Raw genomic sequence first — 27,430 nt, 5'->3', positions numbered from 1 at the left:
AGAAATATAATGAACAAAATAAACTGGTGAATAAAATAGAATCAGAGACATGGAAGCATGGAACAGATTTGACGAATCTCAGAGGGAAAGGGGGAGGGGGGCAAGAAGAGAGATTAACCAAAGATCTTACCTAAGGACACCAACAGTGGGGTGGTAAAGGCCTGGGATGGAGAGGGAAATGCATAGAGGGAAGCAGTGGGGGGAGACAGGGGGGAAATCTGTAATACTCTCAACAATATAGATTTAAAAAAAAAAAAAAAAGAATTCTGATACCTGTTAGAGCCAGAAATAAAATAAACTAGGACAATTAAAATATGACAACCTTCAAAGAAAAAAATACAAATATAAATCTAAAACAAGTAGATATAATAAAAGTTTAATTTAATCTAAATTTTTACTTCCACTCTAACATTTCCTTAATTCTATAGAACTGAAAGCACAATTCACTAAGACATAATCACTGGACCTAACCAACAACTTACAAATTCCAAATTAGGGTTCTGGAGTGTAGCATTCAAAATCAACATCTAATGCTCGTCTGAGCATAGTGGCAAAGAAATTGCCAGCCAACTGTTAACAAAAAACATCTTTTTTGTATGCATGATATACAGTACATGTTGTAATACATGATTTGTTCAATAAATGACTTCTACACTGCCTTGACTGATTAGCCTGAACTATTCTGTTTAGTCCAACTCTAATCCAAGAAACACTCTTCCTAGGCAAAAGACATAAAAAATGTGCCTTTCTTATACAAATTATTATAAAACTGTTCCAGCATTACAAGAAAAGTTTCTTTAATATTTTGAGTTAGAAAACCATAATTTCAGTTCCAAATTCGTACAAAAATAAATCCATACAAGGTATGTAGGTAACTACAACTACAGTAATATACACGTCATTGCTATAACGTAAAAACAAAGTAAAGCAAAAACCTGAATAATTTGTCTCATTGAATTAGTCACATTTAATATTTTTTAATATATTTTCATTTATTTCAGAGAGGAAGGGAGGAGAGAGAGCTAGAAACATCAACAATGACAGAGAATCATTGATCAGCTGCCTCCTGCACACCCCACAATGGGAACCAAGCCCGCAACCTGGGCATATGCCTTGACGGGGGAATCGAACGGTGACCTCCTGGTTCATAGGTCAACACTCAACCACTGAGCAACACCGGCCGGGCTAGTCACATTTTATAAACTCTCTTCTGTCTGTAACCTCTAACTGTGATAACCATTTTACTTAAAATAGGCATTTAAGTATTTTTCCTATTCAATCTAAATGGTTAGAAAGAAGTTTACTGCAATAATTATGATAGACCTCACAATTTCTTTAATTTGATATTGCAACAATTCTATTCCTAGTAAAAGTATCTTAAAATTACAATTTAACATTAACTTTTAATACCACAATCATACCAAAATATTTAATAATTTAACGATAAAATATTTTAAACATTGCTTATTAAAGATATAATTGACATACAATAATATATAATTATTTTAGGTGTGTATTTTTAAACTTTAAATTCACAAAAATAACTTCAAATTCACTAAAAACTATACTGAGAGGGAAAAAAATCTAGAACTTCTAGCAAAGAGAAACCTGGTCCTTGGCAGCCTACTGATATTTTAAAAATGAGCTGAAATTCTCTAACTATAATCTGATAACTCTTCAAGAAGGGTAACAAAAACAAGATAACACATAACAATGAAATATACTAATTTTGTTAAAACCAGATCTATTACATATTCAATATCTATTTATTTTAATATCCAAAGTTTACTCTTAAATCATTTCTTAAAATAGTGAATATTAATACTTATAGGACATTGATCAAATCAGTAAAAATAAAATCCCCAACAGTATACCCTCTTCCAAATTAAAGACCATGAATTTTCCTTAAATTTTATTACTTTTCATTTTTAATTTAGAACAAATCCCAAACTAGTCATGTGATCAAGTGATTTTGAAAACCCCTATTCACATCATCTTTTAACTCCAAATAATATTTTTCAATGCTATACAAAAATTTATTCTAGGGCTCTGGCCAGTGGGTTGGGATATCTACCCAATACATCAAGATTGCAGGACAGGGCACACACAGGAGGTGACCAATTGATGTGACTGATGTTTCTCTCTCACACTGATGTTTCTCTTTTTCTCTCTCTCTCTCTCTCTCTCTCTCTCTCTCTCTCTCTCCCCCCCCTCCCTCCCTCTCTCTCTAAAATCAATAAAAGCATACCCTCAGGTGAGGATTAAAAAAAAAAAAGACTATAAACAATTGTACAAGATGTTTTATCAAGCTCCATATCCATGAAAAATCTGAAATATCCATATGTCAACACCTATGTGACATCTGAGTGATGCAGGATTATCTCATCAAATGAGGTATAAAGTCTACCCCATGAAATTAAATATTAGAACATGGAAAAGTAGGGACCATGCTGTACATTTCCTCCAATTGTTTAAAAGGACAGGTGGGAGGGGAGGGTGATTCATACCATTAAGAATGCACTAGCCCTGGTCAGAGTGTCCCAGTTGGTTAAACTTCATTCACAGGTTTGATTCCCAGTCAGGGTACATACAAGGATTATAGGTTTGATCCCCGGTCAGGGGGGTATACAGGAGGAAACCAATCAATGTTACTCTCTCACATGAATGTTTTTTTTCCCCTTCCTATCTCTATAAAAATCCATTTTTTAAGAAATTTTAATAAATAAAAAAGAATGCTCTAAGATGCCATAATTATGCAAAGTATTTTAACTGTCAAGATACTTTGTAAGTACATCTAATAGCACCTAACAGTAACTGCCCAACAAATGTTAAGTATAATAAGGAACTTACTTAAGCAAAGTCAATTAAAAATTGTCAGGGTCTCTGTATCTTATTGTCTGGCATATTAAAACTCCATTAACTGGTGTTTTAAAATACTTTTAATTCCGAGTTAAATCATTAAGCAAAACAAGAATGACATCTTGGCATTATTTTTCTTCCTCTACAAATTAGGAATACAAACAGTACCTATATCAACGGGTTTTCATGAAGACTAAATTACTTAATACAGGTTAAAAATTAGCTTGGCCATGTGTGGACATTACAAAATGTAAATAATAGGTACAAGAAATTCAATATACTACTCATAATCGGAAATTTGAAAGTTTCTAAGTAAACTTGTTTTTAAATTTAGCTTACAGTTGTGCTGGTACACAATAGGGGCTCAATACATACTATTTTTTTTAAAGAGGAGTTTTTTTGGTTGTTTGTTTTTAATGTATTTTTATTGATTTCTGAGAGGAAGAGGAAGAGAGACAGTAACATCGATGAGAATCATTGATCAGCTACCTCCTGCACTCCCCCTACTGGGGATTGAGCCCACAACCCAGGTATGTGCCCTTGACAGGAATCGAACCCAGGACCCTTCAGTCCACAGGCCAACACTATCCAGTGAACCAAACCGACTAGGGCAATACATACTATTTTAATTGCCCCAGTCTATCTGCTAAGATTAAGTGAAATAATACATGGAAGTGTCCTGCACTGCACCTAAATGATACCTATTTAATATAAGCTATCATCCTCACATCATCTTTATCAGTATTCAGCAAATATTCATCATCAATTAACTGTCTTTTGACCCATTTGCAACTTATTAAGTATAAGCTACTATACTTATGACTCACCTCTGACAGAGATCTTCAAGTTACAGTATCAACTGTCAATGGGCTCAAGAGATACAATGTGTCCAGAGTGCTAACTTCACTGATATTTTGTAACTAATTTCAAATGAGGGAGGTTTTGACTGGTTATGCTTATCTTTTTATCTAGAACATTCCCAGACTGACTTAAAATCAGCAAATTACAAGCACTAAACAATAACTCTCTGTTAACATTTTTAAAAATTACTCAAGTGAAGCCCTGGCCAGGTAGCTGTTGGTTAAACCCCCAGTCATAGTATACAAGAATCAACCAATGAATGCATAAATAAGTGGAACACCAAATTGATGTTTCTCTCTCTCTCTCTCTCTCTCTCTCTCTCTGATCTATTTTAAAATTTTTAAATCACTGATTAAAAAAAAAAAAAGAGCCCTAACCGGTTTGGCTCAGTGGATAGAGCGTCAGCCTGCGGACTGAAAGGTCCCAGGTTCGATTCCAGTCAAGGGCATGTACCTTGGTTGCAGGCACATCCCCAGTAGGGGGTGTGCAGGAGGCAGCTGATTGATGTTTCTCTCTCATCGATGTTTCTAACTCTCTATCCCTCTCCCTTCCTCTCTGTAAAAAATCAATAATACATATATATTTAAAAAATAAAAATAATAAATAAATAAAAGAATGACTCAAGTGAAGACTACTGACCACAGAAGATGGGGAACTCAGAGAGCAATGGGCTGGTGTGATCAGCATACTAGTTGCTGAACTAGGAGTGGACTTAAGCCTAAGCAAAGACATGAAAGAGACCTACCAACTCATGAACCCTCAGAGTAAACCTATGAGTTTTAAATCAGACACAAACAAAAAGTTAAATGGTTCTTCCTATTTTTCCTATCCCTTCGATGAATTACCATTATAAAGGTAGAAAAAATGTAAAGGACGGTTTCTTGCATACCAAAACGAAGTAACTTCAGTTCCCACTGTGGAACTCTAGAGGGCGCAAGAAATATGCCCTCCTTCCCACCAACCCACCTCTGGGTAATGTGAGCAGCGAGCTGCAGGACCTGAGGTTTGTGCTGCAGCAGCAGCAGCAGATCTGCAGCGCCCACTCCCAATTATTACCCAGGCGGCGGCCACCCAGGGAAGCTCCTCCCCCCTCACAACACCTGGACGGACAAGATCCAGGTCTGAACATCTACAACCTGACAACTTTCTCTAAGGGCGACGAATCAGGGGCAAAGGACTCACAATGAGGGTGTTTCCTTCTCACTTTCTGTCAAAAATTCACCACACGGAGTTCAGAGCGATTCCTGCTCCTGGGGTAAGAGGGAAAACGAGAAATGTATCAAGAACGAGCCATCCAGGTAGGACAACCAGCCCTTCCCACGAGAAAAACGAAAAGGGAATATGAGGTCAAGGAGGTTCGGTCCTTCTGTTATCACTGCCCAACACGAGACCAACAATCCCTCGTACGTAAAGCGGAGCAAAATGGCGTAAAATATGAATTTGGTCCCAAAACCCAAGTGAAATGCAAAATCTGAAGGGAGAAGGTGGAGGGCATCCAACCTGCCCCAATGGAGAGAGCGGGGGAAGGGCAAACGTTGCCTCGACGCCAGCATTTTCTCCCAAATGGGCCCACCCGGGGTCTCTCCCGTCACTCCGGGCACCAACTCCAATTTAGGAGCGGCTCGCATCGCCGCTGGGCTGAAATCGCCCACATTTGCCCCAAGCTTTAGCCCTGGGCCCGAGACTTGTCCCCCCCCAACCCCCGCAGTCGGCGACCGGCTGCGCTGTCTCCCCGTCCGCCATTAGAGACCCAGCCAAACAATACGTGCGGGGCAGGGCCGCGCAGTGCCGGGGAGGGGAGCGCGGAGAGGGCCCGGCGCGGACCCGGACCCTCACCCCCAAAGTTGGAGACCCCGAGCTCCGGCGCAGTACCGGGAGCGGGAAGACCGAGCGCCCCTTCTCCGCCACACTACTCCCCCACCCCCGGGAGAGAAAGGAAAATGCCCGCGCCCCCACCCTGGCGCCCCCGCCGAGCGCCCCCAACCCGGCGTCCTCACCCGGCCCTCCCGGCCTCGCACGCGAGCCCCCAGTCCACGGGCCGCATGCGACCGAGCCGTGACATGAGCGAGGCCGGACCGGCCGCCCGGGTAGGACGCACACCGACGACGGCGGCCGCGCCGCGGGGGTTAGTCCCAGGCCGGTGGGAGGCTCCAGAGGCCGCCCTCACCCATCTCCGCCTCCGCCTCCCAAGGCTGCGCTGCACCCAGCCACCCCCACCGTCCACGAGCCAGGACTACTAATACCGCGGGGACGAGCCTCACCCGGTTCTGGCTGCGGCTCCGCGGAACGAACCTCCCCTCCCCCGACCCACCCCCTTCGGCGACGCGCACAACTCCGCTCGGTCCAGTCCCGGGTTTAGCGCTGAGAGCAGGCGAAGGCGGAGGAGGCGGCGGGCTGAGCCCGAGCGAGCCCCGCCCTCCGCATCCCCATTGGCTGGCGAGGGCCGGCCGGGGTGCCTGGGGCGCGTCCATTGGCCGAGTCTGCCTTCCTTCAGGAATCCCATAAGGGGACGGCCCGTGAGGCTGTCCGTCAGGCGCAAGCCACACCCCCTGTACTTCCATTCCCTGGCCCCTAAGCTGGCTGTGGCCTGGGCCGCGGTCCTCCCTCCTCGCTCCCGCCTCCCGCCCCGCCCCCACCGGGTCCGTAGGGTCAGCGGCCCGACTTTCGTAGCCGCGGGACCTGCCGCGGTTTGGGGACTCTCTCTGTCGGGACGGTCCGAGACACTGAGGCCGGATCGCTTCCCTCGTTCGGGCCGGGGCGCCCAGCCCGCCGCGGCGGTTCCAGCATTTCGCCCGGGAAGGGACGCTGCCTCGATGTCCCGCACGCCCTCCTGTCCGAGTCCGGGAGGCTGGAGGCGCCGGGCGGGCCCATGGGCTGGGCTAGCCCCGGGCCACGGGTCGGGCGGCGGGCGAAGGCGTCCCCGAGCGATCTGGGGCGGACGCACGTCCACCCGCGCCTCATCCCGTGAGGAGCACCGCCGCCGCCCGTCATGGCTGCGGGAGGAGACGGCGTCCTCCATCTTGTCGGGACCACTCGGAACCGGGTCTGTGGGGCTGGGCGACGCGTCCCCTGCAGACCCCGCTGCGATCCGCCATTCGGCCAAGGGACAGCCTGCTCCCGGCGTCCGCGTGGGGCCCAGGGACTGGAGACGGCAAGGAGACCCAGACACCGTCCCACCCCAAAGGCCAAGATGGAGGCCCTGGGGGCGCCCCTGGAGCCTGACCCGAGGGTGGACGGGCCGGAGCCGCCGCGGTGTCCTGGGCGCGGGCGCTGTTCCCACCCTGCACCATGGTCTCCCGGGTGAGGGGCCGGCCGACAGCCCCGTCACCGCAGGGAGCAGCCCACCGGCCACGGCTCCTCTTTGTTCCCGGTCCACCCCGACGTCGGGCGCACGCCACACCGGATTCCGTCCCAGGACTCAGGTCTCGCCCTAGCGGCGGATAGAGGGATGACAACGACGGGGACATGGATGCATGGATGAATTAGACTTCTCAATTCCACCATTATCCACCACCGCCTACATAGACATGTATTGTTACCGTTGAACGTTCAACAAGATGAGGTTGGACAGGAAGTTTATAATGAAGTCAATCATCCTCGAAGGTCTCAGTAAACATTATAGACGCCACTTACAGCATAGAAACAAATTTATTCATGAATGATGAATTTTAAAAATCAAGTAATTCTTCCACCTAGGGCAAAATGCAATGAATATAATTCTCCTTATTTAACTTGAAAAATATCCAACATGTATTTCAACCAGCTTTCTCAAAATAGTATCATTGGGGATGGGGGTTTTGCAAAACTGATTTCATAATTGTAATTTGTTCAGTTCTCAATACAATGAAATATCCTTATAAAACTTTATAGTACACAGTTCTGTTTTGCATTGATTTTATTGTTGTTAATCCTCACCCTCGGATATTTTTGTCTACCCAGGCCCCCATCCAGGGGCCAGGTATCTACACTGCAACCCAAGTACCTGCCCTTGACCAGAGTGGAGCCAGTGACCCTTCCATTCACGGGGCAGAGGCTCTAACCACTGAACCACACCGCTGGGACATGTAATGACATTCTAGATGGCACTATCTTCATAGCAAATGGTCTATTACAAATGCAGAGCAACATTGTAATAAGTCCATAAAAACTTATACCACCCTTGTAAGTCATGTCATAGACTTAAATGATAGGTTGTGTTCCCACATGAGTTCAAGGAAGCTTTGTACAGCTACAAATTCCCTGGCATTATTGCTGTTTTATAATTAACAACAGGGATAATAATTACAATATATTATTCACATTTGGTATTCCATCATTAAAATCCATTTCTCTATAAAGATATTCAATGGGTTGCCTGTGTAGTATCAAGGACAATATTTTTTAATATATTTTTATTGATTTCAGAGAGGAAGGGATAGAGAAAGAGATAGAAACATCAATGATGAGAGAGAAACATCGATTGGCTGCCTCCTACATGCCCCACACTGGGGATCAAGCCTATAAGCTCAACATGTGCCTTGACCAGGAATCAAACCATGACCCCCTGGATCACAGGTCGATGCTCAACCACTGAGCAACACCAGCTGGACTCAAGGAGAATTTTAGTTGAGAGTTTAGAACTGGGGGGAAAAATACTTTTTGTATAATAACTTTTTTGCACTACACTTAATTTACATTAAAGAACTTTACAAATATATTTTAATTTCCATAATTTCCAAAAGGTAGAAACACCACAAATATACATTAACTGATAAATGTATAAACAATTGTAGTCTATCCATACAATGGAATATTATTCAGCCATAGAAGGAATGAAGTTCTGATATATGCTACAATATGGATGAATCTTGAAGACGTAATGCTACATAAGTAATATAGACCCAAAAGACTATACAGTATATGTTTCCATTTATGTGATTGTCCAGACTAGGTAAATCTATAGAGACAGAAAGTAGGTTAGTAGTTGCCTAGTCCTGAAGTAACGGAGAGATACTAGTATCTCAGTTGTGGGAAGTTGTCACTGAGAACTCTGGGGTATAACCCCAAGCTGAGCCCCCATGCAGAAAGCAGCAAAACTTAGAAAGGTGCCCACATAACATATGGCTGTGAAAAGCAACAGGATTGCTATCTGCCAGGGAGAGATGGCTATAATTCTGGCACCCTTTTAAAGGAACAATGCACAAAATCTTGTGTGCAGCCACTCACCTTGGGTTCGGGCAGAGAGAGAACTGAGTGGACTGAAGCTGCATGGGCAGAAGCCAGGATTGGGGGCTCTAGAGTTAGAGCTGAGAAGACAGACACCCCAGGTTCCTGTGCTGAGTTATTCCTTCACACTGCAAAGGTCATCTTTTCAGGCAGACCTTTGATATCCAGGCAGTGCTTGCCTGGGGGGAAGACAGTTGACCCACCCTATTGGAAAACTCCTTGCCCCATGCTGTGGAGTTTCTGAGGCCCATTAGGAGACTAAGAATAACAATTAGCGTCCAGGTCAAAGCATTTGTCCCACCCTGTTGGAAAACCTCTCACCCCACCTGTGGATGATTGCCAGAGGCTACTCAAGACTGAATCAAATCAGTCTGCAGGCAGAGATGGGTCTTTAGAGGCTTTGAGACTTTGCCTGATCTAATTAGTCAGAAACAGCATTTAACACTGTCCTGCACTAGAGACTGGGAGGTGTAGCAGATCTATATATTACATAAAAACCCAAACAAGCAGCCAAAATGGGGAGACAAAAATAAAATAAAATAAAAAAAATAAAATGAAATAAAAGAACAAGAGATTCCTCAAGGAGAGATAAATTAAATGGAGATAAGATATTTATCTGATATAGAGTTAAGAATAATGATGGTGCTCTCTTTCTCGTCAACAAGACGGCGGAGCAGCCTCCCCAACAGACACAGAAATGCAGATCTTTGTGAAGACCCTGACTGGCAAGACTATCACCCTTGAGGTTGAGCCCAGTGACACCATTGAGAATGTCAAAGCTAAAATCCAAGACAAGGAGGGCATCCCGTCTGACCAGCAGCGTCTGATTTTTGCCAGCAAACAGCTTGAGGATGGTCGCACTCCCTCAGACTACAACATTCAGAAAGAATCCACCCTGCACTTGGTGCTTCGTCTGAGGGGTGGCATCATCGAACCCTCCCTCCGCCGGCTCGCGCAAAAGTACAACTGCGACAAGATGATCTGCCGCAAGTGTCATGCCCGCCTGCACCCCCATGCTGTCAATGTCGCAAGAAGAAGTGTGGCCACACCAACAACCTGCGTCCCAAGAAGAAGGTTAAATAAGGCCCCTCCACCAACTCCTTGGGTTCACAGAGCAGCCTTCTACCTGAACCCTGTGATGCTGGGGCCTCAATAACGTTTCTCTTTTGTTGACTGGAAAAAAAAAAAAGAATAATGATGGTAAAGATGCTCAACAGCATGAGAAAAGGTCAGAAAGTATGAAAAAAGAATTGGAAATAAAGAATGACATAGAGCCAAATCCGATTTGGCTCAGTAGATAGAGCGTCGGCCTGCGGACTGAAGGGTCCCGGGTTCGATTCCGGTCAAGGGCATGTACCTTGGTTGCGGGCACATCCCCAGTGGGGGGTGTGCAGGAGGCAGCTGATCGATGTTTCTAACTCTCTCTCCCTCTCCCTTCCTCTCCATAAAAAATCAATAAAATATATTTTTTAAAAAAAGAATGACATAGAACTAATAAAGAACACATTGGAGGGAATACAGAGCAGATTATGGGAAGCTGAGGATCAGATCAATCAATTAGAAGACAGGGTAGAAATCAATCACTCAATCAGATAACCAAAAGGAAAAAACAATTAAAAACAGGAGGATAGCATAGCTGGTGTGGCTAAGGGGTTGTGCACTGACCTATGAACCTGTAGGTAACAGTTCAATTCGCTGTCAGAGCACATGCCCAGGTTGTGGGCTCAATCACAAGTGGGGAGGGCATGCAGGAGGCAGCCAATCAATGATTCTCTCTCATGACTGATGTTTCTCTCTCTCTCTCCCTCTCCCTTCCTCACTGAAATCAATAAAAAAAAGTATTTTTAAAAAAGAACAGGAGAGGGCTGTGGGAAAACCTGAAACATAACAATATTCGCATAATAGTTGTGACAGAAGGGCAAGAAAAGGAGCAAAAAATAGAGAACGTGTTTGAAGAAATAATGGCAGAAAACTTTCCTAAACTGATGAAGGAATGAGTCACAGAAGTTCAGGAGGCACAGACATTCCCAAGCAAGAAGAACCCAACAGGCCCAAGCCCAAACACATCATACTTAAAATGCCAAAAATTAAAGACAAAGAGAGAATCTTAACCTTTTGCACTCGGATGTCGAGTGTGACTCGACACAGTTAGCATCAGTAGCAGCTCTTTTTATACTCTTTGAATGTATCAATAATTTGAAATATGAAAAAATCCAAATAAATAAGTTTGTATGAAAAGAAACTCCAGTTTTTTATTCATTGCCGCGCTTTGTAAAATCTGGGGTATTTAAAAAATTAAATCCCAAGTAGAATAAAGGAATCAAGAAAAAAGCAAGCGAGTGCAAAAGGTTAATATTTGACACAGGAGACAAGAACATATAATGGACAGAGAGTCTCTTCAATAAATGGTGTTGGGGAAAATTGGACAGATACATGCACAAAAATAAAAGTAGACCACCAAATTACACCGTACACAAGAAAAACTCAAGATAGATAAAAGAGTTAAATGTGAGTTGGGAAACCATAAAAACCATAGACAAAACCATGGGCAGTAAAATCTCAGACATCTCTCATAGCAACATGCTTACAGATACTTCTCCTAGGGCAAAGGAAACTAAGGAGAAAATAAACAAATGGGACTGCACCCAAATAAAAACCTTCTGCACAGCAAAAGAAACCATCAACAAAACGAAGAGGAATCCCACTGTATAGGAGAACATATGTGGCAGTGATACATCTGACAAAGGGTTAATATCCAAAATATATAGGTACTCATACAACTTAACAAAAGGAAGACAAAAATCCATTTTTTTTAAATGGGCAAAATACCTAAATAGACACTTCTCCACACTGGGCATATAGATGGCAAAAAGACATGAAAAAAACACTCAAAGTCACTGATCATCAGAGATGCCAATTAAAATGACAATGAGGTATCATCTCACATCTGTCAGAATGGCTACTATCAACAAATCAATAAATGACAAGTGCTAGTGAGGATGTGGGGAAAAGGGAATCCTTGTCACTGCTGGTGGGAATGCAGACTGGTGCACCCATTATGGAAACAGTATGGAGTTTCCTCAGAAAACTAAATATGGAACTGACATTTGACCCAGTAATCCCACTTCTAGGAATCTAATCTAATAATAGACAAATATGCAAATTGACCGCACCTTCACTACACCTAAGCCACGCCCACCAGCCAAGCCACGCCCACCAAACAATCAGGACGAGTATGCAAATTACCCCAACAAAGATGGCGGCTAATTTACATATCAAGACAGCATCCAAAGAAGCCAAGAGCTGCAGAAGGGAGTAAAGCTTTGAAGAAGCAAGCAAGCCGGGGGGTGGGGAGGAGGAGAAGGGCGGGGTGGAGGCGGGGCCGGGGGCGAAGGGAAACGGGGGCGAAGGGAAACGCGGGCTGGCTGGAGGAGAAGGCGGGGCAGGTGACAAGGGCGGGGCGGAGGCGGGGCCGGGGGCGAAGGGAAACGCAGGCGGGCTGGAGGAGAATGCAGGGCGGGTGACAAGGGCAGGGCAGAGGCAGGGCCGGGGGCGAAGGGAAACGCAGGCAGGCTGGAGGAGAAGGCGGGGCAGGGGACAAGGGCGGAACGGAGGCGGGGTAGAGTGCAACAGGAAATCCTATTGCAGGATTTTTCCTGCAACGGGAAAGCTAGTATATTATAAGAATCCCGCTGAAACCGGTTTGGCTCAGTGGATAGAGCGTCGGCCTGTGGACTGAAGGGTCCCAGGTTCGATTCCGGTCAAGGGCATGTACCTTGGTTGTGGGCACATCCCCAGTAGGAGGTGTGCAGGAGGCAGCTGATCGATGTTTCTAACTCTCTAACCCTCTCCCTTCCACTCTGTGAAAAATCAATAAAATATATTTTTAAAAAAAACCCAAACACCAATCAGAAAGAATGTATGCATCCCTATGTTCATAACAGCACAATTTACAATAGCTAAGATCTGGAAACAGCCCAAGTGCCCATCAGTAGACTAGTGGATAAAAAAAAAGCTGTGATACATTTATATCATGGAATACTATGCAGCAGTAAAAAACAAGGATCTCTTACCCTTTGATACAGCATGGAGGGACTTAGAGAGTATTATGCTAAGTGATATAAGCCAGCCAGAGAAAGATAAGTATCACATGACCTCACTCATATGTGGAAACTAATTAACAAAATAAGCTGATGAACAAAATTGATCCAGAGAAAAAGAAGCATAGAATAGACTGCAGAATCTCAGAGGGAAAGTGGCAGAGGGTGGGTGGGAAGTGATCAACCAAAGAATTTGTATGCATATATGCATGACCCATGGACACAGACAATAGGGTGGTGAAGGCCTGGGGCAAGCATGTCAAACTCCAAGGTTGACTCCCAGGTCCAAGGTTGACTCCCAGGTCCCGAGGGCATACAACTCCCAGCCAAGTCAGAATGTCCTTTCCTTAACCAACACAAGGCAATCATGGTTAACAGAGCATGATCAATACTTTCCATAACGATAGCCAGTTCCCAATATTCCTTTCTTACCTCTAACACTAGGAGAATAGAAGTCCAGATAAAAGAATTGTTGCCTCAACCCATTTGGCTCAGTGGATAGAGCATTGGCCTACAGAATAAAGGATCCTGGGTTAGATTCCAGACAAGGGCACATGCTGGAGTTCCAGGCTCTACCCCAGTAGGGGGCGTGCAGGAGGTAGGCAATCAATGATTCTCTCTCATCATTGATGTTTCTATCTCTCTCTCCATCTCCTTTCCTCTCTGAAATCAATAAAAAATATATTTTAAAAAATAATTGTTTAGTCCTGGCCTGTGTTGGTCAGTGGTTAGAGTGTCACCATTGCACCAGAGGATCTCGTTTCAATTCCGGGACAAGGGCAGTTACCCTGGGTTGCAGATTCCATCCTCATTCCAGTAGGGTCGCATATGGGAGGCAACCAATCAATGTGACACTCTCACATGAATCTCTCTCTCTCTCTCTCTCTCTCTCTCTCTCTCTCTCTCTCTCTCTTCTACTACCTCCCTCCCTTCCACTAAAAATCAGTGGAAAAAATACCTTGGGTGAGAATATTTTTTTAAAAAGTATGGTTTGGGGCAGGAAATTGGAGAGCTAAGGTAGACTAACATGTTAACTTTTACCATTAAAGAGAAAAAAGGCAAACACTGGGCAGGGAGTTCAGTTCATTAGGGCATTAACCCAGCACACCAAGGGTTCCATCCAGGGTCAGGGCACATATAAGAATCAGCCAATGAATGCATAAATAAGTGAAACAACAAATCAATGTTTCTCTCTATCTCCATCTCTATCTCTTTCTCCCTTCCACTCTCTAAAAATCAATTTTAAAAATTTACTAAATAAAGAAAAGAAGACAATACTTTAATAATTGAAGCACTGAGGACATTTTTATGTGGAAGAAGGAAGTTGTTCTTTGTTCAATGTGAATAATAACTCATAATCCTCTTACCAACATGTAAAGTAGTTAATATTACTGTAACACTTTTACAGATGAGGAAACTGAGGCAAAGAAAGGATAAGAAACTTATCCAAGACATCTATGGAGAGAAACCAAGATGGCAGCATAGGTAAACACCTGAACTTGCTCCTCGCACAACCACCTCAAAACTACAACTAAAAGACAAAACTGATATCATCCAGACCCACGGGAAGGCTGGCTGAGTGGAAATTATACAACTAGAAGGAAAGAGAAAAGCTCACTGAGACTCGGAGGAGGTGCGGATGTGCGGAAGTGAAGTGTAGAGGTACGGAGGCGCATGCAGAAAGGGACGGGAAACTGGGTAAGCTGTAGCAAAATTACAGTTATGAAGTAGCAACGAAAATAATTTTATGGTTGGGGGTCACCACAACATGAGGAACTGTATTACAGGGTCGCGGCATTAGAACGGTTGAGAACCACTGCATTAAACCAATCAAAGTACAATATGCTGATGATATGCTAAGACCACTCAACCACTTGCGATGATGTGCACTGACCACCAGGGGGCAGACACTCCAACCAGTAGGTTAGCTTGCTGCTTGGGTCCAGTCAATTGGGACTGAGCGAGATGGGCAAGACACGTCCTGGAGCCCTCGCACAGTCCCTCCCTTGCTGGCCAACCTCCCACATCTCTCCCCTACCCCGATCATGCACTGGTGGGGTCCCTCGACCTGGCCTGCACCCTCTTGCAATCTGGGACCCCTGGGGAGATGTCAGAGAGCTCGTTTAAGCCCAATTCTGCAGGCTAGGCCAAGGGGGCCCACTGGTGCACGAATTCATGCACTGGGCCTCTAGTTTATAATAAATATTTGTCTAAACATATCATTCTTTTTAAAAATAAATCTTTATTGTTGAAAGTATTACATATGTCCCTTTTTCCCTCCATTTCCCTCTCCTCCCCTCCACTGCCAAGCTTTCCCACTGTATTGTCTGTGTCTCTGGGTTATGCATATACACATATGAGTTCATCGGTTGATCTCTCCACCCTTCCATCCTCCTCTGCCTTCCCTCTAAGGTTTGGCAGTCTGTAAACATATCATCCTATCTAATAAAGAGGGACTATGCTAATTGACTGTCATGCCTTCACAAAGATGGCGGCGCCCACAGCCACAAGATGGCAGCGTCCAGTCTCCTCAGCCTCGCCAGGGTGGCAGGCACACAGGACAGTTGGGATCGCTCCCAGGCAGGTCCGGCCGCTCCTCACACCTGCCTCCGGAGCCCCCCAGGCCCTCAGCCCCCCAGCCGCCCAGGGCCGGCCCGAGGTGCAGGCAAGCCTCAGATGGCGGCTGCCCAGGGCTGCCCAGGGCTCAGGTAACCAGGGCCGGCTGAGGCTTGTGCTCCCGGCAGTGGCAGCAGCAGAGGTGTGATGGGGACGTCGCCTTCCCCTGATGACTGGGTCACCTTCTGCCCCTGAGGGCTCCCAGACTGTGAGAGGGGGCAGGCCGGGCTGAGGGACCCCCCTCTCCAGTGCATGAATTTTCATGCACCGGGCCTGTAGTTCTTATATACTTTAAAACACTGTATAAAGGAATACATTATAGAGAATTGGCTTATAAACTTTTTTTGACCATGACAATCACTAGGATACATATTATACACAAAGACCCAGTATAAACCTAACTATATACATAACTACATAATTGAAATAAAAGTTACATTAGAAAATTATTGCCTTTGCTACCTTAGGTGGATTTTATATTTTATGTTCTACTCTATTTAAATATAGTCTGGCCCTAACCGGTTTGGCTCAGTGGATAGAGCCTTGGCCTGCGGACTGAAGGGTCCCAGGTTCGATTCTGGTCAAGGGCATGTACCTTGGTTGCGAGCACATCCCTAATAGGGGATGTGCAGGAGGCAGCTGATTGATGGTTCTCTCTCATCGATGTTTCTAAATCTCTCTCCCTCTCCCTTCCTCTTTGTAAAAAATCAATAAAATATATTAAATAAATAAATAAAGTCTGTACTGTTTTCTTCCATTTTGTTGTTGTTTTGGTTTTGAGGGTTTTGTGTGTGTGTGTGTGTGTGTTTACTGAATTTCAGAGAGAAACGGAGAGAGAGAGAGAGAGAGAGAGAGAGAGAGAGAGAGAGAGAGAGAGAGAGAGAGAGAAGCATCAACATGAGAGCAACACATTGATGGCTACCTCCTGCATGTCCCTCACTGGGGATCAAGCCTGCATCCTGGGCATGTGCCCTGACCCAGAATCGAACCAGCAACCCTTCAGTGCATGGGATGATGCCCAACCAACTTAGCTACACCAACCAGGGCTGTTGTTGTTTTCAATAAACAGTGGTTCCAACCCACCAAATTGATTTCTTAGCTTACAAACTATGATTTGGAAAAACACAAATCTAGAGAAAACAAATCATGGATAAATTCAAGTTCAAAAACAAATAAAGACACACAATGACTTCAGAAGCTGAGAATGACCCAGAATGAACTATTAATAGAAAAAATCAATTTAAAAAATAGAGATTTAAGTTGCCATCCTTCCTAAAATACATTAAATACTTATTCCTTCTTAACCCTTTGCACTCGCTTGCTTTTTTCTCAATTCCTTTATTCTAATGCTAACCATGTTGAGTCACACTCGACATCCGAGTGCCAAAGGTTAATAGTATGTGTTACACTTTATGAAACTGAACTGCAGCTGATTAACAATCCCTGGGAAAGCAATGTGGGGATTTGGAAGAGAAAGCAGAATTGATCTTGATCCTGATTCCACCATTTGTTAGCTTTGTGACCCTAGACCTTGTTGAGCCTCAGTTTCTTCTTCAATGAAATGAGTGAATTATACATAATACTAGAAGCCCAGTGCACGAAATTCGTGCATGGTGGGGGGTTGTCCCTCAGCCCAGCCTGTACCCTCTCCAATCTGGGACTCCTGGAGGGATGTCCGACTGCCCGTTTAGGCCCGATCCCATCAGGGATCGGGCCTAAACGGGCAGTCGGACATCCCTCTCAAAATCCAGGACTGCTGGCTCCCAACTGCTTGCCTGCCTGCCTTCCTGATTGCCCCTAACCGCTTCTGCCTGCCAGCCTGATCACCCCCTAACCACTCCGCTGCCAGCCTGGTTGATGCTTAACTGCTCCCCTGCCAGCCTGTTGGCCCCCAACTTCCCTCCTCTGCCAGCCTGGTCACCCCTAACTGCCCTCTCCTGCAGGGTTGATCAACTCCAACTGCCCTCCCTTGCAAGCCTGGTCCCTCTCAACTGCCCTCCCTTGCAGGCCTGGTCCCTCACAACTGCCCTCCCTTGCAGGCCGGGTGCCTCCCAACTGCCCTCTCCTGCTGGCCATCTTGTGGTGGCCATCTTGTGTCCACATGGGGGCAGGATCTTTGACCACATGGGGGCAGCTTTATTGTGTGTTGCAGTGATGATCAATCTGCATATTACTCTTTTATTAGATAGGATAGAGGCCTGGTGCACTGTGGGGGCCAGCTGGTTTGCCCTGAAGGGTGTCCCGGATCTGGGTGGGGTTCCCTTGGGCGTGGGGTGGCCTGAGCGAGGGGCCTGTGGTGGTTTGCAGGCCGGCCACACCCCCTGGGACGCAAGTGGAGGCCCTGGTATCTGGAATTTATTTTCCTTCTACAATTGAAACTTTGTAGCCTGGAGCAGAGCCAAGCCTGCTGCTCCCTCCGGGGTGGCAGCCATTTCTGTGGCAGTTAATTCACCTTCTACAATTGAAACTTTGTAGCCTTAGGTGGGTGAGCCCGGGCAGGGTGTGCGGAAAGCTTTGCTTCCCCTGTTGCCGCCGGCAACCCTGGCCTGCTCTCTCAAGCTCCATTCTGCCGCCATTTGTTTGAATTTGTTTACCTTCTATAATTGAAACTTTGTAGCTTGAGTGGAGGCTTAGGCCTGCAACGGCTCAAGGAAAGCTTGGCTTCCTCTGTTACCTAGGAAACCTTGCTCTCTGTGGCTGTAGCCATCTTGGATTGGGGTTAATTTGCATACTCAGCCCTGATTGGCTGGTGGGCGTGACTTGGCTGGTGGGTGTGGCTTATGTAGCAGAGTGATGGTTAATTTGCATATTACCGTTTTATTAGAGAGGATGCCCTTGATGGAAAATCCTTCTCTTTCCTTATAGTCTTCTCATCTCTGGGATCCCAATGCCTCCAAATAACCCATTCTCACTTTTCCAGCTTATTATGAACACCAGTGAACTGGTGCACAAAATTCGTGCACATTAAAAGGGGATTAATTAGAGGAAATAATTTAATATTACTATTTGCCCTTTCTCTATAATAGAAGTGTCAGAGATGAAAGAAAATTAGTAAAATGTATATGAAAAACTTCCTCCTGTCAGAGTCTGGGGCTCACCCAGAGTCAAGTTCCCGCCCACCCACATGCACCTCAAAATCACGTGAGACCCAGACCCTGCTAGCCGCCCCCCATTGGGCTAAATCCAGACCCAGCCAGTCCCACCCTTGTCAAACCCCACCGGGCAGGGGGCATAGCCTCAGGTCCCCAGGCCTGGCGTCAGGATGGGGGACGTGGCCTGAGGTCCCCCGTCAAGCCCCGCTGGGCAGGGCCCAGGCCTGAGTTCCCCTGACCCAGCACTGGGGGTGCACCTTGAGGTCCCCCATCAAGCCCCACTGGGTGGGGGGCACGGCCTGAGGTCTCCTGTCAAGCCCAGCCAGGCAGGGGGGCACAACCTCAGGTCCTCTGGCCCAGTGCGGGGGCGGGGGGTGCAGTCTGAGGTCCCCTGGCCTGGTGCCAGAGTGGGGGGCGCGGCCTAAAGTCCCCTGTCAAGCCCCACCTGGTGGGGGTCATGGCCTGAGGTCCCCTGGCTTGGTGCTGGGGCGGGGGGAGCAGCCTGAGGGCCCCTAGCCCAGCACCAGGACAGGAAGCGCACCTTGAGGTCTCCTGTCAAGCCCAGCTGGGTGGGGGGCATGGCCTCAGGTCCCCTGGCCTGGCACTGGGGTGGGGGGTACAGCCTGAGGTCCCCCAGCCTGACAACAGGGCAGGGGGCATGGCCTGAGGTCCCCAGTCAAGCCCCACGGGGGCGGGGGAGGGCATAGCCTCAGGTCCCTGCTGATTGCTCGTTAAGGCTCCTTATGGGAACTCGGCCTCAGCTGTGGGTGCAGCCATCTTTGTGATGGAGTGATGGTTAATTACCATATTCTCTCTTTATTAGATAGGATTCCCTTCCTCTCATTTCCTGTAAGAAATCAAAGTTCAAGGAGTTATTAAGCTGGATAGATGGAAAAGTTTTGCTTTGTTTTGTTTTCTTTTATAAGATAAAGTTTATTTAGAAAGTTACAGAGGTAATAAAAGTGAACCATCTTGGCTGCGTAGGCTCAGGAAACAAGTTACAGAAGAAAAAGAAGGGCCCTTTGGAGCTTAGGAGAGAGAAAGGCAAAGGTAACGAGCCTGGGGGAAAGTTGTGTTTTGGTCTGTATTTTTTAAAATATGTTATTATTGATTTCAGAGAGGAAAGGAGATGGAGAGAGAGATGGAAACATCAATCATGAGAGAGAATCATTGATAAGCTGCCTGCTGCATGCCCTCTACTGGGGATTGAGCCCACAACCTGGGCATGTGCCCTGTCTGGGAATCGAACCGTGATCTCCTGGTTCATGGGGTGACGCTCAACCACTGAGTCACACTAGCCAGTTTTGTTGTTTTCTGTCTGTTTGTGTCTTTTTTAATCCTCACCTGAAGATGTGTTTACTGATTTTAGAGAGAGAGCAAGGGAAAGGGAAAGGGAAAGACAGGGAAAGAGATAGAGAGTGAGAGCGAGAACGAGAGAGAGAAGAGAAGAGAAGAGAAGAGAAGAGAAGAGAAGAGAAGAGAAGAGAAGAGAAACATCAATGTGTGAGAAAAACATGGATCAGTTGCCTCCCAGAGATCCAACCCGAAACCTAGGTATGAGCACAAAATTTTTGGTTTTTGGTACACAGGAAAACACATTAACCAACTAAACCAACCGGCGGGGGCAAGATGGAAAAGTTTTACCAACTAATGCTTCATGGTGGTAACAAAATTAGTTATTGTTATTCAAGAGTGTGGAATGTTTATTAAGATCTTTGCTCCATCATTCCAAAAATATTTGGAATGCCAGATACTACAATAAGTGCTATGGATATAACAGTGAAAAAAACAGATGTGATCCCTACCATCATGGAAGGTGTAGTCTAGACTAGACTAGAAAGAGCCAACAAACGGAATCAACAAAATGCATGAAATGATTACAGTTGAGTGCAAGGAAGGAAATAAGGAAGGGTAGAGCTTCCTTATCCTATATAATAAAGAGGTAATATGCAAATTGACCATCACACAAGATGTCTTCCCCCATGTGGTCACAAGATGGCCGCCACAAGATGGCCAGCATGGGAGGGCAGTCGTGGGCGATCAGGCCAGCAGTGGAGAGCAGTTAGGGGTGACCAGACCAGCAGGGGAGGGCAGTTGGGGGCAACCAGGCATTCATGGTAGGGCAGTTGGGGGCGACTGGGCCTGAAGGGGAGGGAGGGCAGTTGGGGGGGACCAGGCCTGAAGGGGAGGGCAGTTGGGGGTGACCGGGCTGGCAGGGGAGTGCAGTTGGGGGTGACCGGCCGGGCAGGGGAGAGCAGTTGGGGGCAACTAGCCCAGCATGGGAGGGCAGATGGGGGCGACCAGGCCAACAGGGGAGGGCAGTTGGGGGTGATCCGGCCAGCAGGGGAGGGCAGTTGGGGGCAATCAGCTGGCAGGGAAGCAGTTAGGTATCAATCAGGCTGACAGGGGAGTGGTTAGGGTATGATCAGGCTGGCAGGCAGAAGTGGTTAGGGGCAATAAAGCAGGCAGGCAGGCAGGCAGGCAGGCAGGCAGGCAGGCCAGCCGTTAGAAGCCAGCATTCCCGGATTTTGAGAGGGATGTTCGACTGCCAGTTTAGGCCTGATCCCACAGGGGAATGGACATGCCCCGAGGGGTCTGAGATTGGAGAGGGTACAGGCTGGGCTGAGGGACAACACCCCCCCCCCCCCAGTAGAAAATAACAATGGAGACCTATACTAAAGATCATGGAAGACCTTTCTGAGGAAGTAACATTTAAAATGAGATCTGACTCAGTACAGCCCATTAGAGTAACAGGGGAGTATTGTTATAGACAGCAGAAAAGGCAAGAATTCAACTTGTCCTGGGAATTGGAAGATGAATAAGGTAGAGTGCACTACTCAAGGAAAGAGTGACATCAGATGGAAGTGAAGAGCTAGACAAGAGTAGGTGCAAGTGGGGCCTTGTAGGCCATGCTAAGAAACTTGAATTTTATTCTAGTGCATAGAGAAACCATAAATAGGATTTGAAGTGAAATAGTCATAAAATATGATGTAGATTTGAAGCAGATAAGGCTGGCCACTTGTGGAGAATGGCTGGGAGGTAGCAAGAGTTGATCTTAAAATGCAAGCCAGGTATTTCTTCAATAAAATACTTATTTGGGTCTGGCCAGCATGGCTCAGTGGGTGCATCTCAATCTATGAACCAGGAGGTTAAGGCTCAATTCCTGGTAGGGCACATGCCTGGGTTGCAGGCTTGATCCCCAGTGGAGGGTATGCAGGAGACAGCTGATCAATGATTCTCTCTCATCATTGATGTTTCCCCTTTTCTCTTCCTCTCCCTTCTTCTGTGAAATCAATAAAAACCTATTTTTTAAAAAAGGAGTTCTTTTATACAGGGGATGAGGAAGTTGGGGGTGAGGTAGGGGGACTTCTCTAACACAGAGTTCTTCAAGTAGGGCTTTCATGATCCACAGAGGACCAAGAGCTCCTTATGCAGGCCCTCCTAAATTTTCTTGGTTAAATTCTCTGTCATTAATTTTGACACAAGAGTAAAATTAGAGAAGCTGTTGAGTAGTTTAAGCCAGAATTGATGTTGGCAAGCTCAGCAATGGATGTAGATGAAGTAAATATATTGGATTTAACAATGAAAGGATGAGGGTCACAAAATGCATAGGGAAAGTCTTGTCTAAAATTAACAAGCTAGCTTAAAATTTAGACAAAAAATTTTCTGATATTAAAATTATTAACAAATCTGATGAGCTTTGTTCAATAATAAATGAGAAGATTCACAGAAAATAGAGGCTATCTATCAAGAAGGAAAGCTGATAGGCAACATACTAAATAGAACAACAAATTAATCCTAATGTGAATGGATTAGGTTATTGACAGAAATGCAGTTTAAAAATTGTTAAGTAGCCCGGCCAGCATGGTTCAGTGGTTGAGCGTTTACCTATGAACCAGGAGGTCACAGTTCAATTCCTGGTCAGGGCACATGCCCGAGTTGCAGGGCTTGATCCCCAGTGTGGGGCATGCAGGAAGCAGCCGATCAATGATTCTCTCTCATGATTGATGTTTCTCTCTCTCTCTTCTTCTCTCTCTGAAATCAATCTAATATAATAAAGAGGGAATATGCAAATTGACTGTCATGCCATAACAAAGATGGCAGTGCCCACAACGAAGGTGGGGGGGTGTTTCCCTAACACTGTGTTGGGCAAACTGCAGCTCATGGGCCACATGCGGCTCTTTGTCCCCTTGAGTGTGGCTCTTCCACAAAATACCACAGCCTGGGCTAGTCTACTTTGAAGAAGTGTCATTAGAAGAAGTTTAAGTTTAAAAAATTTGGCTCTCAAAAGAAATTTCAATCGTTGTACTGTTGATATTTGGCTCTGTTGACTAATGAGTTTGCCGACCACTGCCCTAACACAAGATGGCTGCTTCCACAGTGGAGGCCAAGTTCCCAGGGGACCTCAGGCTGCACCCCCATCCCGGACCAGGCCAGGGGACCTAATGCTGCTCCCCCTGCCCAGCAGGGCTTGATGGGAGACCTCAGGTCTCGCCCTCCGCCCAGGTGCTGGGCCTAGGGCCCTGAGGCCGCACCCCCACCATGGCACTGGGCTGGGACCCTGAGGCTGTGTCCCCCACCTGGTGGGGCTTGATGGGAGACCTGAGGCTGTGCCCCCCACCCGGTGGGACTTGACAGGGGACCTGAGGCTGCATCCCCCACCCAGTAGGGCTTAACAGGGGTGGGGCTGGCTAGGTCTGGATCTCGCCAAAGGGGGTGGAGCCTGCTGGGTCTGGGTCTTGTGCAATTTTGAGGTGCGCATGGGTGGGCGGGGACTTGACTCTGGGTCCCCTGGCGCACCCCAGACTCTGACAGGAGGAAGATTTTCATATACATTTTACTAATTTTCTTTCATCTCTGACATTTCTATTAGAGAGAAAGGGCAAATAGCAATATTAAAATATTTCCTCTAATTAATTCCCTTTTAATGTGCACTGAGCCACTAGTAAAAATATATTTTTAAAAGATTAAAAAATAAAAATTGGTAAATAAAACATTATTGAGCACTTTACTTCTTTTTTTTTAATTTTTATATATTTTATTGATTTTTTACAGAGAGGAAGAGAGAGGGATAGAGAGTTAGAAACATCGATGAGAGAGAAACATCGATCAGCTGCCTCTTGCACGCCCCCCCACTGGGGATGTGCCCGCAACCAAGGTACATGCCCTTGACCGGAATCAAACCCAGGACCCTTGAGTCCGCAGGCCGACGCTCTATCCACTGAGCCAAACCAGTTTCGGCTAGAACTTTACTTCTTAATGCTTTTTACTCTCCCCCCCACACACATACACACTAACTTAGAAAAACAGCTGGTAGGAATACATTAATTTTAATGTTCTAAATACAAGTAAATAACTGTTGATTGTTTGTAACTAATTTCAAATCTAAATTCTGTTTTTAAATTTTATTATTTTCATATAATTCCATGGTAGTTTTTTATAACATTGAAAAGGAAAAGGCGGGGGGCGGGGGCTTGCAACCTAATTCAGTATCTGGTTGAAACTGTAGTCTGGCTTCCCCACTCTGACTGACTTGGGTGGAGCTGCAGAGCCTAACCCCAGGGCCCGCCACAGCTGACTTGGGCGGAGCTGCGGAGCATGCCCCTAAGGCCCCATCAAGATTGACTTGGGAGGAGCTGCGGGGACCCTGAGGGGCCCGCCACAGGAGGAGATATATAGGTCTGAGCCTCCCCAAGATTTCAGTTCAGGCTTTGGACTGCAATTCCCCTGGACTAGCAGATCTGCGAAATAAAGGTTAAACTTTCCTCCCTCATAGTGCTGGCTGATCCTTCTCCTGTGCATTCTGCCACAACAACATTAGTGAATACCCTTTGTGATTCTTTTATTTTGTTCTTGTTTTATGTGTTTTTCAGTGTTTGTTTTTTTTTAAATTGCAAGATATGTACTTGGAAGGAGAGGTGATTGCCTTGAAAAAGGAGAGAAGAGAAAGACAATTCACTGTGAAAGTAAGCCTTCCTCACCACATTCCTCCAGCCTTCCAGTCAGCCTCCCAGAGGCAACCAGTTACCAATTTCTTGTAACTCTTTACAGAAACATTTTCTCATGTACAAGTATATATTTTTCTGCCACTTGATTTTTTTTTCATTCAACAGTATGTCTTTTTATTTATTTATTTATTTATTTATTTATTTATTTATTTATTTATTTTTCAACAGTATGTCTTAAAGCTGAAGCTGAGTCCACATCAATAAGCAGAGATATACCCCATTCTTTTTCAAGACTACATAATATCAATTGTACTGTGGACAAAAAAGGGGGCTACATACTAGACAAGCATAGAGGAGGCCAAAACCACAGACCAAAACTTCCACACAGGGGTGGACTGAATGTAAACATTCCTAACTAAAAGTGAGCCATGGTGGGAAAACACTTCCTAAACCTGTAGCTTCCTTGTCAAAGGTCAGTCTTTAACGTTGAAATTGTCTATTGTCTTTGTGCATCTAAGATAACATACCTTTGAAATCTCAGAGCAATTTATTTTCCAGACCCCTCCAAAGGCCAATCACAGGCACCAGGGCACAAAACCACATTGTTATCTTGTTCCCTGCATACCATCTCTATGTGCTACAAATGTTAACTATTAGTGTAAACAAAGTACATGTCTGTTCATTTAATTTTTATCCAATCTCTGGGATTTCCCCACTTTGGTTTCTCCTGCCCCCCTAATCTGCCAGCATTGAATTTCATGTAATCCTTCTTATATCTCTTCCTTAGATTCTTTTTTTTTTAATATTTTATTGATTTTTTTACAGAGAGGAAGGGAGAGGGATAGAAAGCTAGAAACATCGATGAGCGAGAAACATCAACCAGCTGCCTCCTGCACATCCCCCACTGGGGATGTGCCCGTAACCAATGTACATGCCCTTGACCGGAATCGAACCTGGGACCTTTCAGTCCGCAGACCGATGCTCTATCCACTGAGCCAAACTGGTTTCGGCCTTAGATTCTTTTTTTAAAATAAATCTTCATTGTTCAGATTATTACAATTGTTTCTCCTTTTTTCCCCCCCCATATCTCCCCTCCACCTGGTTCCCACCCCACCCCTCTGCCCTTACCTCCCCGCTGCTGTCTTTATCCATAGGTGTATGATTTTTGTCCAGTCTCTTCCCGTACCCCCCACACAGACACCCCTTTCCCGCTGAGAATGATCAATCCACTCCCATTCTATGCCTCTGATTCTATTAAGTTCACCAGTTTATTCTGTTCCTCAGATTTTTAATACACTTGACTTTTAGATTCACTTGTTGATAGGTATGTATTTGTTGTTCATAATTTTTATCTTTACTTTTCTCTTCTTTTTCCTCTTTTTAAAGAATACCTTTCAGCATTTCATATAATACTGGTTTGGTGGTGATGAACTCCTTTAGCTTTTTCTTATCTGTGAAGCTCTTTAGCTGACCTTCAATTCTGAATGATAACTTTGCTGGGTAGAGTAGTCTTGGTTGTAGGTTCTTGATGTTCATTACTTTGAATATTTCTTGCCACTCCCGTCTGGCCTGCATAGTTTCCATTGAGAAATCAGCTGACAATCGTATGGGTGCTCCCTTGTAGGTAACTAACTGTTTTTCTCTTGCTGCTTGTAAGATTCTCTCTTTGTCTTTTGCCCTTGGTATTTTAATTATGATGTGTCTTGGTGTGGTCCTCTTTGGATTCCTTTTGTTTGGGGTTCTGTGCGCTTCCTGAACTTGTAAGTCTATTTCTTTCACCAGGTGGGGTAAGTTTTCAGTCATTATTTCTTCAAATAGGTTTTCAGCGTCTTGCTCTCTCTCTTCTTCTGGCACCCCCATAATTCTGATGTTGGTACGCTTGAAGTTGTCCCAGAGGCTTCTTACACTATCTTCAACTTTCTGAATTCTCTTCTCTTCTTGCTTCTCTGGAGGAGTGTCCTTTGCCTCTTTTTTTTTCCAAATCTTTGACTTGATTCTTACATTCCTCTAGTCTGCTGTTGGGTCTCTGTATAATATTTTTTATTTCAGTCAGTGTATGTTTAATTTCTAGTTGGTCCTTTTTCATATCCTCGAGGGTCTCATTAAATTTATCAGCCTTTTCCATAAAATTATTGAAAAACCTTATAACCACCGAAACCGGTTTGGCTCAGTGGATAGAGTGACCTGCAGACTCAAGGGTCCCGGGTTCGATTCCGGTCAAGGGCATGTACCTTGGTTGCAGGCACATCCCCAGTAAGGGGTGTGCAAGAGGCAGCTGATCGATGTTTCTAACTCTCTATCCCTCTCTTCCTCTCTGTAAAAAAATCAATAAAATATACTAAAAAAAAAAAAAAAGAAAAACCTTATAACCGTCGTTTTGAACTCTATGTCCATTCGTTTGTTCTCCTCCATTTCTTTCATTTGAGATCTGTTTCCTTGCCTCCTCATTTTTGCTGCTTCCCTGAGTTGGTAGGGTAGCTGTGTGTACTAGGTGTCCTATTGGTTCCACGGGTCAGCCTCCCAGTTACCTGAGGTGGACACTCTTGTTGCACCCTTTTGTGGACTGTGTGTACAGCCTTGTTGTAGTTAAGTCTTAATTGTTGTTGGTGTCACTGGGAGGAATTGACCTCCAGGCCAATTGGCTGTGAGGACCCGCTGTGTCTATAAAGGAAGAATTGCTGTGCTGGAGAGACACGTTTATGGGGCGGGACTTGTTCCAGTAGGGCTTTGGCGCTCACTGAGTCTGCCT

The 27,430-nt window shown here is 45.5% G+C and overlaps 1 protein-coding gene and 1 pseudogene across 2 annotated transcripts in view; one reads left to right on the top strand and one right to left on the bottom strand.

Moving 5' to 3' along the window:
• The window catches only part of ZMYM2 (zinc finger MYM-type containing 2), a 195,208-nt gene extending 189,277 nt beyond the window's left edge, over nucleotides 1–5,931 (bottom strand). For both annotated transcript variants that reach the window (XM_028136284.2, XM_054718723.1), the window contains exons 1-2: nucleotides 5,718–5,931; nucleotides 4,903–4,970 (exon numbers count right to left, since the gene is read on the bottom strand). The gene's annotated coding sequence lies outside the window, so the exon portion shown is untranslated. The remainder of the gene's footprint in view (nucleotides 1–4,902; nucleotides 4,971–5,717) is intronic.
• Nucleotides 5,932–9,578: 3,647 nt separating this feature from the next.
• LOC129149750 (ubiquitin-60S ribosomal protein L40-like) lies at nucleotides 9,579–10,075 on the top strand (annotated as a pseudogene).
• The last annotated feature ends 17,355 nt before the right edge of the window (nucleotides 10,076–27,430 follow it).

This window comes from Eptesicus fuscus, chromosome 7 (assembly GCF_027574615.1).
Source record: "Eptesicus fuscus isolate TK198812 chromosome 7, DD_ASM_mEF_20220401, whole genome shotgun sequence".
NCBI lineage: Eukaryota > Metazoa > Chordata > Mammalia > Chiroptera > Vespertilionidae > Eptesicus > Eptesicus fuscus.
The sequence above is the reverse complement of the archived record's forward strand: the minus strand, read 5'-3'. Positions and strand labels throughout refer to the sequence as shown.